The 18,136-nt window shown below is 42.6% G+C and overlaps 1 protein-coding gene across 2 annotated transcripts in view; it reads left to right on the plus strand.

The window, feature by feature from the left end:
* The window catches only part of LOC137411496 (DEP domain-containing protein 1B-like), a 140,070-nt gene that overhangs the window by 17,390 nt on the left and 104,544 nt on the right, over positions 1 to 18,136 (plus strand). The gene's annotated exons all lie outside the window — the stretch shown is intronic.

Genomic DNA, 18,136 nt, shown 5'->3' on the forward strand with positions numbered 1-18,136 from the left:
CCAGATGAGAAAGAAAATAAATAAGTGATTAATAAATCGATAGTAATTAAGTAATTAATCAATTTATCGATTAATCAAAGAATAAAAAATACTGTTTTGCCAAAGCACGTGCTCACTATTGTGTTCAAAGGATGGATGAGGTATCGCCCCAGACAAACAAACAAACAAACAAACAAAAAAACAAGAAACCGGAGTGAAAACTGAGTAACCGGAGTTTCAGCCGGAGTTTCAGCGTGCGTCATCACCGGGCCCCCTTCGGTGCCCGGCAATGACGTCATGCAGCGACTGGAGTTGGCATAGGAAAGGTGCATTGTACAACAACCAGAGTGAATACTGAGTACTACATTTCAGTGTGCGTCATTGCCGAGCCCCCTTTGGTGCCCGACAATGACGTCATGCAGCGCCTGGAGATGGCATAGGAAAGGAGCGGTGTGCAAAAAGTTCAACTCTGCCGTTGTTAGACTATCGGTCTTGTTATTTTTACATACAACATACAAGTGGCGTAGGGCGTTCATAATGACGTCGTTGGGTCATTGGTAACGTTGACACTGACCAGTTTAACCAGTTATAACAAGGAAATTTGATGCAGTAGAAGGCCATTTGGCCTATCATGCCTGTGCCACACCAACACCAGATTAAGTAAATCTGTCAAAACGACTTCATTTCGTTGGGGTGAGGGGTGGGAATGAGAAAATTGTGGCAGGCTCAGGAACATCACCATGGTGTAAAAGATAAAAATGGGAATTTATTCGGCTTTCAGTGAGGTTCCCACTTGAAGCCCATTGTTCTTGCAAGGATTATTATTATTCTCACACATTTTGTTTCGACGATTCCGGGAAAACTGTTATAGCTAGCTCTACGAAACTTTAACTTGTCATATATATATATATATACCAATGTAACTTAGTGCATCATCAATTTTTGTTTTTGCAATTACGTAGTAGTGATGGCAATGTACAAAAGAGCGCGCACAGCTGTAAGGACGAAGGACGGGAACAGTAGTGAGTTTGAGGTGAAGGTGGGAGTGCATCAGGGGTCGGTACTAAGTCCACTACTATTTGTAGCTGTGATGGAGGTGCTGGCTCAGAACGTAAAGGGGGGTTTACCGTGGGAGTTGTTGTATGCAGATGATCTGGTGTTGATTGCGGAAAGTATGGATGGACTGAAGGAAAATATGAACAAGTGGAAGGAATGTATGGAGACAAAAGGTCTGAAGGTGAATATCGGAAAGACGAAGGTGATGGCAAGTGGTAAAGCATGTGGTGAGGTGGAAAGAACTGGGAAGTGGCCCTGTGCTGTGTGTAGGAAGGGTGTCGGAGTGAACTCCATTCAATGTACAATGTGCGCTGAGTGGGTTCATCAAAAATGTAGTGGTCTGAGAGGGTCATTAACCAGTGTGGCAGCTACATTCAAATGTAAGGTGTGCACAGAGGGAGCTGCAGATGGAGGAAATGTTGAGTTGATCTTGGAGACGGCGTGAAGCTGGAAGGTGTGAAAACATTGTGCTACCTCGGAGACATGCTGAATGGAGAAGGTGGATCAGACTCGGCAACGGTTGCTCTAGTGAGATGTGCATGGAAGAAGTTTCGGGAACTGAGTGGCGTGCTGATGATGAGGGGAGTGTCGTTGAAGCTGAAGGGAAAGGTGTATGCTGCATGTGTGAGAAGTGTTATGATTTATGGGAGCGAGACATGGGTAATGAACGTAGAGCAGCAACGAAGGTTGGAAAGGGTGGAAATGCGAATGGTTCAACGGATGTGTGGAGTATCGTTGAGAGAGAGAGGAAGACAAATGATGAATTGCGAAAGATGATGGGAATAGAGCCTGTGATTGATGCTGTGAAGAGGAACAGGTTGAGATGGTTTGGTCATGTGTTGAGGAAGGATGAAAGTGACTGGTTGAGAAGAGTGATGGAAATGAATGTAGAAGGAAGTAGAGGACGGGGAAGACCAAGAAAGACTTAGCTAAAGATGGTGGAAGAAGAAATGTGGGCAAGGGGGTTAACAAGGAGAGATGCAGAAAATAGGGCAAAATGGAGAAGATTGTCATGGGGACCGCAAGGCTAACCCCCGCTCTAGTAGGGAAAATGGCCTTTAAAATGCATGTTGTTGTGTTGTTGTATTGGCTGCCAGCCTGCCATTGCCGATGACATCATAAACTTTAAACATCTTTTTCTCCAGAACCGCTGAACGGATCAATGTGGAAATTTACACATGTGATCACCTAGCCATGGGGATAAAAGTTTGCGGAAAAAAAAAAAGACCTCATCGGTCACGTGGTTTGGTGGCCATATTGGATTTAAAAATAAAACTTTAAAAACCCTTTTCTCCGAAACCGCTTCTCCGACCGATACAAAGCTTGAAACACATGCTTACATTCCGATGGGGGGAAATATTTGCAAACTATGATGTCATCAGTCATGTGATTTGGCCGCCATCTTGAATTTAAGGAAAACAAAATTATTTTCCAGAATACCTCTTAACGGATCAATGCAAAATGTCAAACATATGATCAACTACTGATGTGGAAAAAATATTTGGAAACTATGATGTCATCAGTCACATGATAGGATGGACTGAAGGATAGGATGGACTGAAGGCCATCTTGGATTTAAGGAAAACTTTAAACACCTTTTTCTCCAGAACTGCTGAACAGATCATTACAAAATTTAATCTGTACTATCAACTAGCATGTGGAAAAACATTTCCGAACTATGACATTATCAGGCAAGTGGTATGGTGGCCATCTTGGATTTAAGGAAAAAGTATTTGAAAATCCATATTTCCAGAACCACTCAACGGATCAATCCAAAACTTCATATGTATTATTGACTACACATGAAGGATATTTTAATTACAAACTATGACATCATTAGTCACATGGTATGGTGGCCATCTTAGATCTAAGGAGAATAAATTGAAAATCCATATCTCCAGAACCGCTTGACCGAGCCAAACCAAAATTTACAGTTATGATCAACTACCGATGACAATTTATTGAAATGATGACGTCATCAGTCACGTGGTATGGTGGCCATTTTGTTTGGAAGGCGATCATCACTGCTCGCAGTTCTAGTTATTATTATTATTATTATTATTATTACTAACGGCAATGAATGATCCCGGTGTGTACCCCGGTTTAGAATAGGTACACCGTATCCCTGCGCATCGTAAGAGGCGACTAAGGGTTGGCGCCAGGAAGGGCATCCGGCCATAAAAACATTGCCTCAAACAGGGAACCATGATTGTCATGGGGCCCGCAAGGCTAACCCCCGCTCTAGCAGGGAAAATGGCCTTAAAACGATCATTCATTCATATCCACTATTCTATTCCACTATCTCCAATGCTTCAAGGTACCTGTCTAATTCCAATTTAAACCTATCTCCTCTTTGCTGCCACTACCTTTCCAGGTAGACCATTCCATGCATTAACTGACAGGTATTGGATAACCAATCAGTAAAGCCTCAAGTGGGGGCAGTGCAGGCTGTAAAACAAAATACTTAAGAAGGGTGAATCAATTTTCCACATTTGGAGATACAGAAACAAATAGATATATGTTTCTCATGTGAGGTGCTGAAGTGACCCTTTGACCCGAAGTGTCATTTTTCCCATCCATGGACTGTCTTTATTCCATGCTGAGTAACAGTTGTACTAGTATATTGCCCTATAAAATCTCGTGAAAACACACTCCAACCAATACGTGACTATCATAAAAAGCTTCAGTAATATTGGTATTGGGTGTACAAATTTTTTTTTATGCTTCTGCTGATAAAGACACTGGAGGCATTATTACCTCTACCAACGAAGGTGGATGGAGGTTATGCTTTCACCTCTGTCTGTTTGTCTCTTTATTTTTTTGTCTGTCTGTCTGTCTGTTTGTGAACAAGATATCTCAAAAATTTGTGGACGGATTCGGACGAAATTTGGTGGAGAGGTAGTGTATGTGAATGATTATACGTTGGTAAAGATCCAGATCCGGATCTGGATCGGAGAATTTTTTTTAGTGATTCTTCACTATTGAGTGACAGGGCTAAAACGATTATATAGCACGATATCTCAAAAAGTTGTGGACGGATTCGGATGAAATCTGGTGGACATGTTGTGTTTGTGTGATGAGGACGAATTATTTTGATTTTGGTGAAGATCCAAATACGGATCTGGATACTAGAACATTAAATTTTTTAAAGTCATTCTTCACTATTGAGTGATGGGGCCAAAAACGAAATATAGTATGATATTTCAAAAAGTTGTGGACGGATTATGTCAAAACGTGGTGGATGAGTTGGTTAAGCGACAAGAACAAGCTGATTTAGATTTTGGTTCAGGCCTGAATCCAGATCTGGCCCATCAGTGCAATACAAAACGTAAACTGTTCAGCCTGGTGGAGGTGTGCTTTCTACCGAGTGTCGTTCTAGTTATACAGGTATCAATCCTTGTCTAGAAGAATGCCTAAATCATCACCATGGAGAAGAATAACGGAGATAAATCGGACTGTAACAATTACAGAGGAATTTCATTGCTGTGTGTAGCAGGGTAAGTCATGGCCCAAGTCGTGCTCAACAGACTGCATAAACCGGCTGACAATGCCCATCATGAGAGTCACTGTGGTTTTAGAGGTGTTAGATCGACAGTACATATGATTTTTTAGCCGCGTCGCAGACGCTGCTCATAGAGTGCCCTCTGCTGTTGTTGTTGTTGTTGTTGTTGTTGTTGTTCTTGTTCTTGCAGAGAAGACAAAACCTCAAAGCTCCACCCATTCTGGGAACCATAGCTCCACCCATTCTGGGAGAGCCTTCATATAAACAAATATCCACCATTTTATTAACTCGCATAGCTTTGAGGCCTGTTTTGTAGGCCCGTGGTGTCTTCCTCTCTCACACAGTTTTATTTCAAATCAAATTCGATATATCATTTCATTTTTCACAGTCGCTAACATAGTTTTAGACTCGGTTGAAAAAAACGGGAAGAAAATCCGATGAAAGTTGCCCTTTATAGAACGAAATGAATTCTCAAAGGCCTGTAACTCCAAGTCCATTGAGATATATTTTTAGCCGCGTCGCAGACGCTGGTCATAGAGTGCCCTCTGCTGTTGTTGTTGTTCTTCTTGTTCTTCTTCTTCTTCTTCTTGCAGAGAAGACAAAACCTCAAAGCTCCACCCATTCTGGGAACCATAGCTCCACCCATTCTGGGAGAGGCCTCATATAAACAAATATCCACCATTTTATTAACTCGCATAGCTTTGAGGCCTGTTTTGTAGGCCCGTCGTGTCTTCCTCTCTCACACAGTTTTATTTCAAATCAAATTCGATATATCATTTCATTTTTCACAGTCGCTAACATAGTTTTAGACTCGGTTGAAAAAAAACGGGAAGAAAATCCGATGAAAGTTGCCCTTTATAGAACGAAATGAATTCTCAAAGGCCTGTAACTTCAAGTCCATTGAGTTTTTTTTTTTTTAAATCGCGGCATGGTCAGTCATACACCGCCCGAAATAACAGACGGGAAAATGCCGAGATATATTAAAAATTCGTCCATTTGATGACAATCGTCACGATGAAATATTTAATTTATACGTCGTCACAATAATGTGGAGAGAGGAGCATAGCTTCGTTCACGTGTCGCCACATACGGGAAATTGCCGAGATATATATTTTTTAAATCGCGGCATGGTCAGTCATACACCGCCTGAAATAACAGACGGGAAAATGCCGAGATATATTAAAAATTCGTCGCCACACACGGGAAATTGCCGAGATATATTTTCACTTTGCACAAAAATAACATCAAGTAATCGAATCAATAGGAATGTCCTGTGCCTATAACATCGACGTTATAGGCACAGCTGCATCTAGGCATTGTGTAACATCGACGCGGCTTTTGTTTTAATTAAAACTTTTTGTACTTGTTACCTTAAGGCAGCTACAAGGAAAATGTAGAGAACAACAGAAAGAAATTCATGCAGCATTTGTAGATCTCACCAAGGTTTTTGACCTGGTCAGCAGCAGTGGTTTGTTTCTATTGCTGGAATCCCTTAGCTGTCCTACCCTGCTTGGCCTGATCGTCATTTCACAATGTTATGCAGGCACGTGTTATATTTGATGGCAAGGAGTCTGAACCATTCTCCATTATCAGTGGAGTAAAGCAGGTGTGTGTCTTGGCACCAACACTATTTGGAATCTTTTTTTTTTCCTTTCTATTGTCATATGCAGTTAGTGGAATTAATAAGGGTGTCTACATTCGCACAAGATGTGATGGAAATCTTTTCAATCTTGCTCGCCTGAATGCCAGGCCTTGGACAAGAACACTCCTCATCCGTGAGCCCCTTATTTCCCATTCAGTCATTGGATTACAGGCAATCTTTGCTGCTTTCTCTAAAGCATCTGACCAGTTTTGTGTCGCTATCAGAAAAAGGAAAACGGTGAAGATGCCACAGTACAACAGTGATCCCATCCCCTTGAAGCTACATGATAGAGAGCTTCAAGAGGTTGAACAGTTTGCCTACCTTGGCTCTATACTCACCAGGTCCACTCAGACAGGTGAAATTATTTCAGCGCATATTGCCAAAGCTGCTACAGCATTTGGCAGCTTGCGAAAGAGAGCATGGAATAACAATAGCCTTTCGACTAACACAAAGCTATACGTATAGGAAACATGTGTTCTCAGTGAACTTCTCTATGCTGCTGGAACGTGGATTTTATATGTCAAGCAGGAGCGCAGGCTGAACTCTTTCCATCTCTGGTGCCTGTGGAAGATCCTTGGGTTTCACTTTCAAGACAACATTCCTGACACCGAAGTTTTGACCATGGCTAAATCAGTTCATATTAAGGCGAGGCTGAAGTGGAAAAGATTGCGGTGGCTTGGGCATATGGTCCATATGGATGACGAGCGTCTGCTCAAAGCGATCCTTTATGGAGTTCAATCGAAGCACTGCGACTCTATATAACAGCTACCATCCGCACACTGAAGTTCTCCAAATCGGCTGAAAACTGGAAAACTGATTTCCCATTTGATGTTATTTTTCAACTCCTGCAGTATGTGTGGGTTGTTTCTGTGGACTTTAGCTTTGAGGGACCCCCATAGGGGGGCTGTTTGTCGGATCATGCACCAAAGATGTTGTCTAGAAAATCCTGGTCATCTTTAATCCGCTTGGCAATGGCGGTGCAAAATTAGAACCTCAGCCTCTTATTTTTTTCAGTCGAATGCTGCAGTAACTGTATCCTGTATGAATTCAGTTTCAGATCGTCGTGTTTGATTATGCCAATGATCGTGTGACAAGTTCCCAGCAGCTGTGCAAATCAGCATGTCGAGTTTTTTTTGGAAAAGCCTGCAAATCTTCTCTTTTAGTCTCTATCTTGTCGGGTGTTTTCACTGAAGGTTTTCAACCACTGTGTCCTTTAATTTGTTCTTTCACACTTCCAGTGTCTCCAAGCCTTTCAACAATATGTTTGATGGCTTTGTATTGTGGAATTCTTGCATTTGGATAGACTCTACAAAACTGACTGTCGAAACATGATTAGTCGCAAAACATCTAAAATGAGCGTCCGCTGGGGCATAGAGAAATTGTTCGACATGGTTGAAACGTATATGGAAAAAAATTAGAACCTTGTTCTTTAGGCGACCTGAAAATAAAGAGGGTCACATTAGTATTATGACAGCTGTTTGAAAAGTTGCACATCATTTAGGACCACTCTGTATTAAAATCCAATATTTATTTTTATTATTCTCATAATTATTTTTACAGCGTAGCCCATAGGGCAAAGCCGTCTAGAACAGTGTTTGTCTGTCTGTTTGTATGTTTGTATGTTTTTCCCCTAAAACGTATACCAATTAGAGCTGAGGATCTGGTCACATGACAGGGTGATGTGATTACGTCTGATGTCATTATGGTAGTATGGCGGCTGACTCTCCACACTCAGCCATTTTAATTCCAATTTCGTTCAGGCCGAACATATCATCGAACCTGTCATATATCACAATCGCCATGCTCCACCTTCACGTATTCATTCAGTGTGAAACATAAACAAACCGATTGTTAAAATCACCATCAAATATCAAAAGCATCGGCGTTACGTCTCTTGCAACAAAAGGGTACATATAGGCCTTGGGCTTTATGCCTACCCTTCGGACCACTTCGGACAAATTTAGCCCAGGTTTCCTAATACAGTAGTGTATCGTTTCAGTAGTATAGTTTTCGTAATAGTAATAATAATAATATCGTAAATATGACCATACCACTTTAATCCCAATGTCGTGAATTCAAAGTTAATGGATTGAAGCGATGTATGGTTCATGATTCCATGATGAGCGGTGTACAGTACTAACAACCGCAGAATAAGGAATTCGCCTCGGTTTTTTGGTAGCATGTTATTAATCCAAACGTTGTGGGGTATATAGATTACAGTAGATCTTCCATCAGTTCTGTAAGTAAAACTTACTTTACGGATGTCGCGATTCCTCCAAATTTCTTTGTTTAATGTTATAAACAGCATTAGCGACTGTTTAAAAAGCTAATAATGTGTGTTCGTGGTTTATAATATTTTACAAGCCCGGCTACGCCGCTGTTAGACTTTGTCTTGTTAGCCGCGTCGCAGACGCTGCTCATAGAGTGCCCTCTGCTGTTGTTGTTGTTCTTCTTCTTGTTGTTCTTCTTGTTGTTGTTGTTCTTGCAGAGAAGACAAAACCTCAAAGCTCCACCCATTCTGGGAAGCATAGCTCCACCCATTGTGGGAGAGGCTTCATATAAACAATTATCCACCATTTTATTAACTCGCATAGCTTTGAGGCCTGTTTTGTAGGCCCGTGGTGTCTTGCTCTCTCACACAGTTTTCTTTCAAATCAAATTCGATATATCATTTCATTTTTCACAGTCGCTAACATAGTTTTAGACTCGGTTGAAAAAAAACGTTAAGAAAATCCGATGAAAGTTGCCCTTTATAGAACGAAATGAATTCTCAAAGGCCTGTAACTTCAAGTCCATTGAGATATATTTTGTTTAAATCGCGGCATGGTCAGTCATACACCGCCCGAAATAACAGACGGGAAAATGCCGAGATATATTAAAAATTCGTCCATTTGATGACAATCGTCACGATGAAATATTTAATTTATACGTCGTCACAATAATGTGGAGAGAGGAGCATAGCTTCGTTCACGTGTCGCCACACACGGGAAATTGCCGAGATATATTTTTTTTAAATCGCGGCATGGTCAGTCATACACCGCCTGAAATAACAGACGGGAAAATGCCGAGATATATTAAAAATTCGTCGCCACACACGGGAAATTGCCGAGATATATTTTCACTTTGCACAAAAATAACATCAAGTAATCGAATCAATAGGAATGTCCTGTGCCTATAACATCGACGTTATAGGCACAGCTGCATCTAGGCATTGTGTAACATCGACGCGGCTTTTGTTTTAATTAAAACTTTTTGTACTTGTTTTTAAACAAATCTCTCAGGCTCATGGAGGAGCTCATACTTATTCAACATGCAGGACAAGGTTTTTACAACACCAAACTCTGTTGAATCATTTTTCTCTTTAAGCATGCTGTGCATATATTGTATATACGTAGTTCATTGTGGCAATGCTAGTTCGTGGTATTTTCACTTCTCATTTAAAAAATGTGTGGCTTGAAGCAGAAGACACAAATTACAGTAACTGTGCTCCAAAGTTTATGAGAATGTGAGGAAGCCAGCTCCCCTATTCAGAAGAAGAAGATTCGTCATAGCAATGCTTGGACACATCCAGAAGAATAGTCTGCTGTAGCCAGTGGGTAAAGAAACTATAAAGTCGGTATCAATTTTTATGATGTACTTTATTCTGCAGCATTGGTCCAGTGTCATCTAATCTATAAAGTACACAGTGTTGGCTTAACAGTTAAGGTGGCTGGCTTAAGATCTTAGGGTCTTGAGTTTGAGCCCCTGCTGTGCCATTAAATAATACCAGATGGGTTGACTCAGCCTGTTATCGTGTCTACATTCAGCAAAATGAGGACCAGCTTACTGGAAACAGGGGGCACTGCATCAGCGGCACAGCTGTGCTCTCAGCAATGATGCAACCAACAGCCACAGGCTGCATACAAAATAATTATGAAGTACACAACGATTCTTTGCTTGGGACAAGATAGAGGTGAATGCTTGCAGTGTACACTGTATTTCAAGTCATGCCAAATATGTACAGGTGAGAATACCTGGGCTGTTTTGTTGAGCAGGGAATAGGGAATACTGTAGCAGGGAATAGGAAGAAAAAAAAACTGTTTTTTTTTTAGTGAGTCTGTTTGAATTTGAAAGTTTCCATGCACACAGGCACTTTTTAGACACTCCGATAATGAATCTCAAGATATGTACTATTGTACATCCAAACTTTCCAATTTCCAGGCAAGGGCTTCTTTATTAACGCCCCAGTTTCTGTTTTGTGATTGACTTTGATCGTCATGATAAAATTGATATCCTGAGTTCATTAGGCCAATTAACTACATATAATCTGGAAGAATTCGCATGTTTTAAATGTACGCTATGTTAAGGTGTACATATAACAGCTTAATAAGTCCTTCCAAAGGCAGGGCATTCCAATTACAAAATAGATAACAAGAAGAACTCGAAAACATCGGAAAATGCAAAGCCCATTCGCATCTATTTGTATTTAGACATATTCTTCTTCTTCCGTATGCTCAAAATAACGAAAGCGGTTTTTAAAAAATACAAAATGAAAATTGATGATTTTATGCAGCCTTGAGCTATGCCTTGTGAAATCTTCTCCATTTTGCCCTATTTTCTGCATCTCTCCTTGTTAACCCCCTTGCCCGCATTTCTTCTTCCACCATCTTTAGCCAAGTCTTTCTCAGTCTTCCCCGTCCTCTACTTCCTTCTACATTCATTTCCATCACTCTTCTCAACCAGTCACTTTCATCCTTCCTCAACACATGACTAAAACCATCTCAACCTGTTCCTCTTCACAGCATCAATCACAGGCTCTATTCCCATCATCTTTCGCAATTCATCATTTGTCTTCCTCTCTCTCAACGATACTCCGCACATCCACCGAACCATTCGCATTTCCACCCTTTCCAGCCTTCGTTGCTGCTCTACGTTCATTACCCATGTCTCGCTACCATAAATCATAACACTTATCACACATGCAGCATACACCTTTCCCTTCAGCTTCAACGACACTCCCCTCCTCATCAGCACGCCACTCAGATCCCGAAACTTCTTCCATGCACATCTCACTCTAGCAACCATTGCCGAGTCTGATCCACCTTCTCCATTCAGCATGTCTCCGAGGTAGCAAAATGTTTTCACACCTTCCAGCTTCACGCCGTCTCCAAGATCCAACTCAACATTTCCTCCATCTGCAGCTCCCTCTGTGCACACCTTACATTTGAATGTAGCTGCCACACTGGTTAATGACCCTCTCAGACCTGTTTAGCCTGGTGTTGGCTTAGCGGTTAGGGTGCCGGCTTGGGATCCTAGGATCCTGGGTTCGAATCCCGGTCGATTGCCAGGGGGGTTGACTCAGCCTGTCATCCTTCCGAGGTCGGCAAATTGAGTACCAGCTTGCTGGGATGAATGATCACGGTGTGTACCCCGATTTAGAATAGGTACACCGTATCTCTGCGCATCCTAAGAGCGTGACCAAGGGTTGGCGTCAGGAAGGGCATCCGGCCATAAAAACATTGCCTCAAACAGGGAACCATGATTGTCATGGGGCCCGCAAGGCTAACCCCTGCTCTAGCGGGGAAAATGGCCTTAAAACTATCATTCATTCATTCATTCATTCAGACCGCTACATTTTTGATGAACCCACTCAGCGCACATTGTACATTGAATGGATTTCATTCCGACACCCTTCCTGCACAAAGCACATGGCCACTTCCCAGTTCTTTCCACCTCACCACATGCTTTACCACTTGCCATCACCTTCGTCTTTCCTATATTCACCTTCAGACCTTTTCTCTCCATACATTCCTTCCACTTGTTCAACTTTTCCTTCAGTCCATCCATACTTTCCACAATCAACACCAGATCATCTGCATACAACAACTCCCACGGTAAACCCTCCTTTACATTCTGAGCCAGCACCTCCATCACAGCTACAAATAGTAGTGGACTTAGTACCGACCCCTGATGCACTCCCACCTTCACCTCAAACTCACCACTGTTCCCGTCCTTCGTCCTTACAGCTGTGCGCGCTCTTTTGTACATTGCCATCACTCTGATCAACCATTCTTCCACTTCTAACTTCCTCAATGCCCATGTCAATACTTCGCGTGGAACCCTATCGAATGCTTTCTCCAGATCAACAAACCCAAGAAACAACTTCTTCCTCTTCTCCATGTACTTCTCCTGCAACTGCCTCACAATAAAGAGCGCGTCTGTTGTTCCTCTTCCTGGCATAAATCCAAACTGCATTTCGTCGATCTTCACCTTCTTCCTTATCCTCCTCTCCAACACCCTTTCCAATACCTTCATTCCATGCTCCAATAACTTTATCGCTCGGTACGAGCCACACTCCAGAGGGTCACCTTTCCCCATGTATAGAGGGACGAGGGTACTCAGTTCCCAATCCACTGGAATGCGGCCTCTTTCACCATGCGATTACAGATCTCTGTCATTCTCTTCACACCCCAACTTCCTGCTGCCTTCAAAATATCTTCCACAACTCCCGTCGGCCCTCCCGCTTTTCTACTCTTCATTGCTTTTATCGCTTCCTCAACTTCCTTCTCAGTTATCTTCTCTGCCGGTCCTAAAACTGGGTTACTCTCTATGTTGCCATCCCATTCATTCTCTGTATTCAGCAGCATTTCCATATATCTTTTCCATCTTCTTTTAATTCCATCTGGGTCCACAACGATTTGTCCCACTTCATCATTCAAGCAACGCACCCCCATCACATCACACCTCTCTTTCGCTATCTGCTTTGCAATCCTGAATACCGCTCTCTGACCCTCTTCCGAATCCAAGCGTTCTGCGAACATTTTCCTACATGCCTCCTGCGCCTTTGCTACCTCTTTCTTTGCAGCCTTCTTGGCTGCCTTATAACTTTCATGCTCTGCTTTTTCTGCTCACGTACCCTTCGCCTTCTGCCACTCCTTGAACTTCTTCCTCTTCTCGTCAAGCCTCTTTTCAACTTCGTCATCCCACCACCATGTTTCCGAGTGCCTCGGTGGTCCTTTTGTCCATCCACATACCTCACCAATGGCTCCCAACAGACTATCTTTCATTGACATCCAACCACGTTCAAGCTCAACCACATCATCCTCTACCCTACTCAGCCTCTCTTTTAATGCCTCCCTTACTGTCACCTCTTTCAACCTCCACACCTTCATTCTCGGTTGGTACTTCACCCGCCGAGCTCTCCTCGCACCTTTCACCCTTATGTCACAGACAAACAAGTGGTGCTGTGAAACAGCCTCCTCCCTCTGGATCACCTTTGTGTCCCGGAGGTACCCCCTATCTCGCCTACGCACCATCAGGTAGTCAACGGTTGTCGTCGACCCACCTGACGTGTACGTAACAAGCTTATTATCCTCTTTCTGGAACTGAGTATTACAAATCAACAAATCAGCTCCATCAGCAAACTCCAAAATCCTTTCACCTTCTCCATTTCTCACACCATATCCGTAACCCCCATGAACTCCCTCAAAACGGTCCATACTCCTTCCCACATGTCCATTTAGGTCTCCTCCTACCACAACAACTTCCTCATCTTTCACGTTTTCCATCAGCTTCTCTATCGCACACCAGAACTTGTCCTTCTCTTCATCGCTCCGACCAACTTGCGGAGCATATCCCGAGATGACGTTCACCAAGAGCTTTCCAATCATCATTTTCACCATCATCAACCTATCACTCACTCTATTCACACTCACCACACTGTCTACAAACTCCTCAGAAAACAGGACACCAACACCATTCACGCGCTCAGGGCACCCTTGCCACACAAACTTGTATTTCTGTCCCTGCCTACCCTTCACCATTCTCACACCACTTCCCTTCCATCTCGTCTCTTGCACCCAACATATGTCCACTCTTCTTCTGACCAATACTTCCACCACTTCTCCTGATCTCCCTGTCATTGTCCCGACATTCCATGTCCCAAACCTCAGAAACCGATCTCCACTTCGGGCTGTACCCTGTCCATATGTAGTTGTAATTGTCATGGTTCTCTTTTTGAGGCAATGTTTTCACGGCCGGATGCCCTTCCTGACGCCAACCCTCTTTGTCGCCTCTTACGACACGCAGGGATACGGTGTACCTATTCTAACCAGGGTAAAGCTTTGAATAAAACCAAACGGGTTTAATCCCGAACAAATAAATGGAGAATGAAATCAATAATAACTATATACAATAAAGTAAAATAATCCGATTAAAACTAAGGCATCAAGTCACAAGCACAGACGGGGCGAGGGACACAAAATGGCAACTTATCTCTGCTCTTTCAGATGACACAAGCTTCCCAAGAGAAACCAGCACCCAAAGCATTTTGAACAAAACCGCAATGCTGGTGTCCATGTTGCATTCAGTGCCGTAAGCTTGCTTTGATAGAGCTGATATTTTTGGTGACTCATTTTTGTGAGCTCAATGAACTCAACGAAAACGGAATTATGTACCAAAATAAACAGGTTTATTACCACGGATGCCGATAATACAAAATAAAACGTGCCGGTCTAATCCCTCTAACTGGAGCGCTCCTATTACAGACACACACATACAGATGGGGAGGATATATGAAAAATAAACGTGTGTTTTATCATGCACTTAGCTCTGATCGTTCGGTGCATCGTCTGCAATCGCACAGGCCCCCCCGTTCCGGTGTGGGGAGAAGGCCGCAGTCCACTTGGTTCCACACGCCGCCGCAAAGACAGGCAGGAGGAAATCGCGCGTCTGTGGCCCGGCGCGGGTCGTCCTCTCGAGCGCGCAATTAATACAGCGCAGAGCGCAGGGCACGGCGAAAGTTCGTGTACAATAGGCAATTCAATTCGCTCGTTCTGCAGCTCCACTCGCGTTCTCAAGCTCAACCCAACTCACTCTCACGGGGAACTGTAACTCGTCTCACAGGGAACTACAACTCAGCACACGACTCTGACTCATCTCCCGTCTCTCTCCTCAACTCAACTGCCGTCTCAACTGAACTCACCGGGAACTCTCAACTCAACTGAACTCACCGGGAACTCTGAACTCAACTCAACTTAACTCAACGGGAACTCTGAACTCAACTCAACTGAACTCACAGGGAACTGCAATAATTGGACCGATTGAGAGCAGATCTTTACCATAGGAGGGACTCGGTCTGCAAAACACCTCGCAGTGTTCCTGTTAAATAGAAAACCATTCCCTCTGATCTTCAACAGTTGGAATTTCAGGGTCACTTAAAGGCTTGGTCAAGTCAGAACCCTGGCGCTACTAGCATCTGTTTGTCATCATGGAGCGATTCAAAAATTGATAAAGGTCAATCCTTTGACCTGTTCCGGCTCACTAATGGAGTGCTGAACACCAACCCCATTCTTTATCCACATTCTTGCCTCCGGATCTTTCACAGAGGTGACAAAGGTTAACTCACAGATGTCCAGTCGTGGCTCGATCTTGGTTCCATGCACATTCATTTGCACGCTTTGAGAACCCTTTTTACAAGATTCACATCGAAATGCAATTTAACTGGTTTGGAAATAAATTGCCCCATTACATATTATATATACATATATATATAATTCCACATTCTCTCATTTTTTATTTCTGTTTATATTAAACCATTTAATCTAAACACCAATTGCAAAATATTCAAATTACAAAAATTTGGTAATCCAATTTTCAATACCTAAGGCATACACCGTCATCCTGGAAGAATCTGATCATAAAAACATTTCTTTGTTCGTTGACTCTTTCCATCTATCTATAATTCCAGTAATCTCTGTATGTCTGTATGTCTGTGACCGCTGTTTCTCGACAACCACGGGTCCGATATACTTGAAACTTGCCAGGTATATTGCTGGGGACCCGAGGATGTGCCTTTTCAAGGTTTCATATTAATCGGACAAGTAGTTACCGAGCTATGTCCAAAAAACGATTCAACCAATCAGAGAGCAGCGAGTTATCACGTGTGCCGAACGTGGCGAACAGACTCTGCCTCGGACGGCACATTTGAGAGCGTATTCATTTATTTCACGTTGGCAAACTATGTTGCCGCTATGTTGGCGTTAAACTATGTTTTAAAACTAATTAAAACTAATTTGCGATTCTTTCGCTTTCCTGCGCGTTTGTGCACGCTATGGCGATTTCTTTACCAAACTCCGCAAGCCGTTCGCTTTGGACCAAACCATTTCATGTAAATAGAGGGGGGGGATTGTCACCGTACTCGCAAGCCGTTCGCTTTGGACCAAACCATTTCATGTAAATAGAGGGGGGGGATTGTCACCGTACTCGCAAGCCGTTCGCTTTGGACCAAACCATTTCATGTAAATAGAGGGGGGGGGATTGTCACCGTACTCGCAAGCCATTCGCTTTGGCTTTGCGAATGGACCAAACCATTTCATGTAAATAGAGGGGGGGGATATAATTTTAGATATATATATAGTACGGGCATGCCCTAGTGTTGATAATTCAGTTCATTTCATTTGCATCATAAATATCTCTGCAAACAAACTTCACCTTTACCAATGCACAACAATTTCAGTTCATCATTTTCTAAATAATAATGTCTGCATAATTCCATATAAAACATCTGCAACATTTGGCAATTATTCTTCCAAAATGCGTTTTGCTGCAGAACAAATGTTGAACTTCTGTTTGAAAAGAAAAGGCTGATCACTTGTTTTTGAAAATGAAGTATGAAACATTTTCTTCTGATGTTTTCATAGCACCTACACTATTTTGTGTAGGGTTTCCGCTGTTGTGATAGCTGGGCAGAATCATAAACTGACTCTGCTCTGCATGTAGCATCCTTGCCACTCTTGCCGTGAGCCATAGTAGTTCTTGAACAAGGCCTTCGTCCAATTGTAGTTGACTTGCCTCCTCCCTCATCATGAGCGTGGAGCAAGTGTTGATGTGATCAAGACGAGAATCAAGGGCAGAAGAACCAAAGTTGACAGCTTTTTGAAAACGGTGCTTCGCATCTACTGTGCCTCAAATGGTTGGGCAAGCAACCCTCCGGTACCCACCTCTGAATCTTCTCCACCCTTCCCCAATCTTTGTCTATCTGGTTCTCTCAGTTTGGAACCGATTCGTTTTGGCCGCTCTCTATCCTTTTCTCAGAGCAATCGAAAGACCCTGTATGTGCAATGCTTAAAAATCCTTTTTCCTTCGTTGTCCTCCCCTGTACCCTGTATATGGCAGTCCTGCCGAATACCCCTCCCCGTTACCCTATTTGGGCTTGGTACTATAAACAGCCTGTGCCGAAACGTGTTGGGGATCTTCAATGGAGAATTGCTCATTGGATCCCACCTACAAATTCCCTAATTCACCGCTTCTCGCAAGCGATAAGTGAGCAATGTCCATTTTGTGGACAAACTGAAACCTTGCCCCATGCGTATGTACTCTGTGACGGGTTAACTCCTTTATTTGTCTTCTTTAAAATGTTACTTGCATGGTTTTCCTTTGTTTTTGATTTTTCCTGCCTTTATTTTTGGCCCGAGTGGGCGTTTCAATTCCCCAACAACAATTTTAATTCGTTTCTTTCTTTTGCAAGCCACGTTGGCGATGCATAAGACCAGAAAATCAGATACGCAATGATTCTTACAGTGCAGATGTTTTGGAAATGTTTAAAGCTCTGTTTCAAGAATTAAACTGGAATTTTGTTGTTGTTCTGAGTTACAACTCTTTGAGAAACAGTCGTGTGTGAGATGCATTTTGCAAAATAGCTGAGGGTCAGTTAGTATTTACTATGTTGTTGATTTCCTTAATACTTTCTTGTTTGTTTGCTTATATTTTGTTTATCATGTAAAAGTTTGTGCAACTCTTGTGATTGTTTCCTTTGAATCATCATTTATTGGTTTTTATACTTTTTAAAAAAAATAACAGGACATAAAAAGTCAGTCTCTCTCTTTTTCTCTCATGCAACCTTTAATTTTTCATGTGAGATCAAACTTAACAGTGGGCTGACATCTAATGCGGGCAGAGGCATATCCATTGATACCAAT

Source organism: Myxine glutinosa, chromosome 1, assembly GCF_964187855.1.
Source record: "Myxine glutinosa chromosome 1, kmMyxGlut1.1, whole genome shotgun sequence".
In the NCBI taxonomy this organism is placed as follows: domain Eukaryota; kingdom Metazoa; phylum Chordata; class Myxini; order Myxiniformes; family Myxinidae; genus Myxine; species Myxine glutinosa.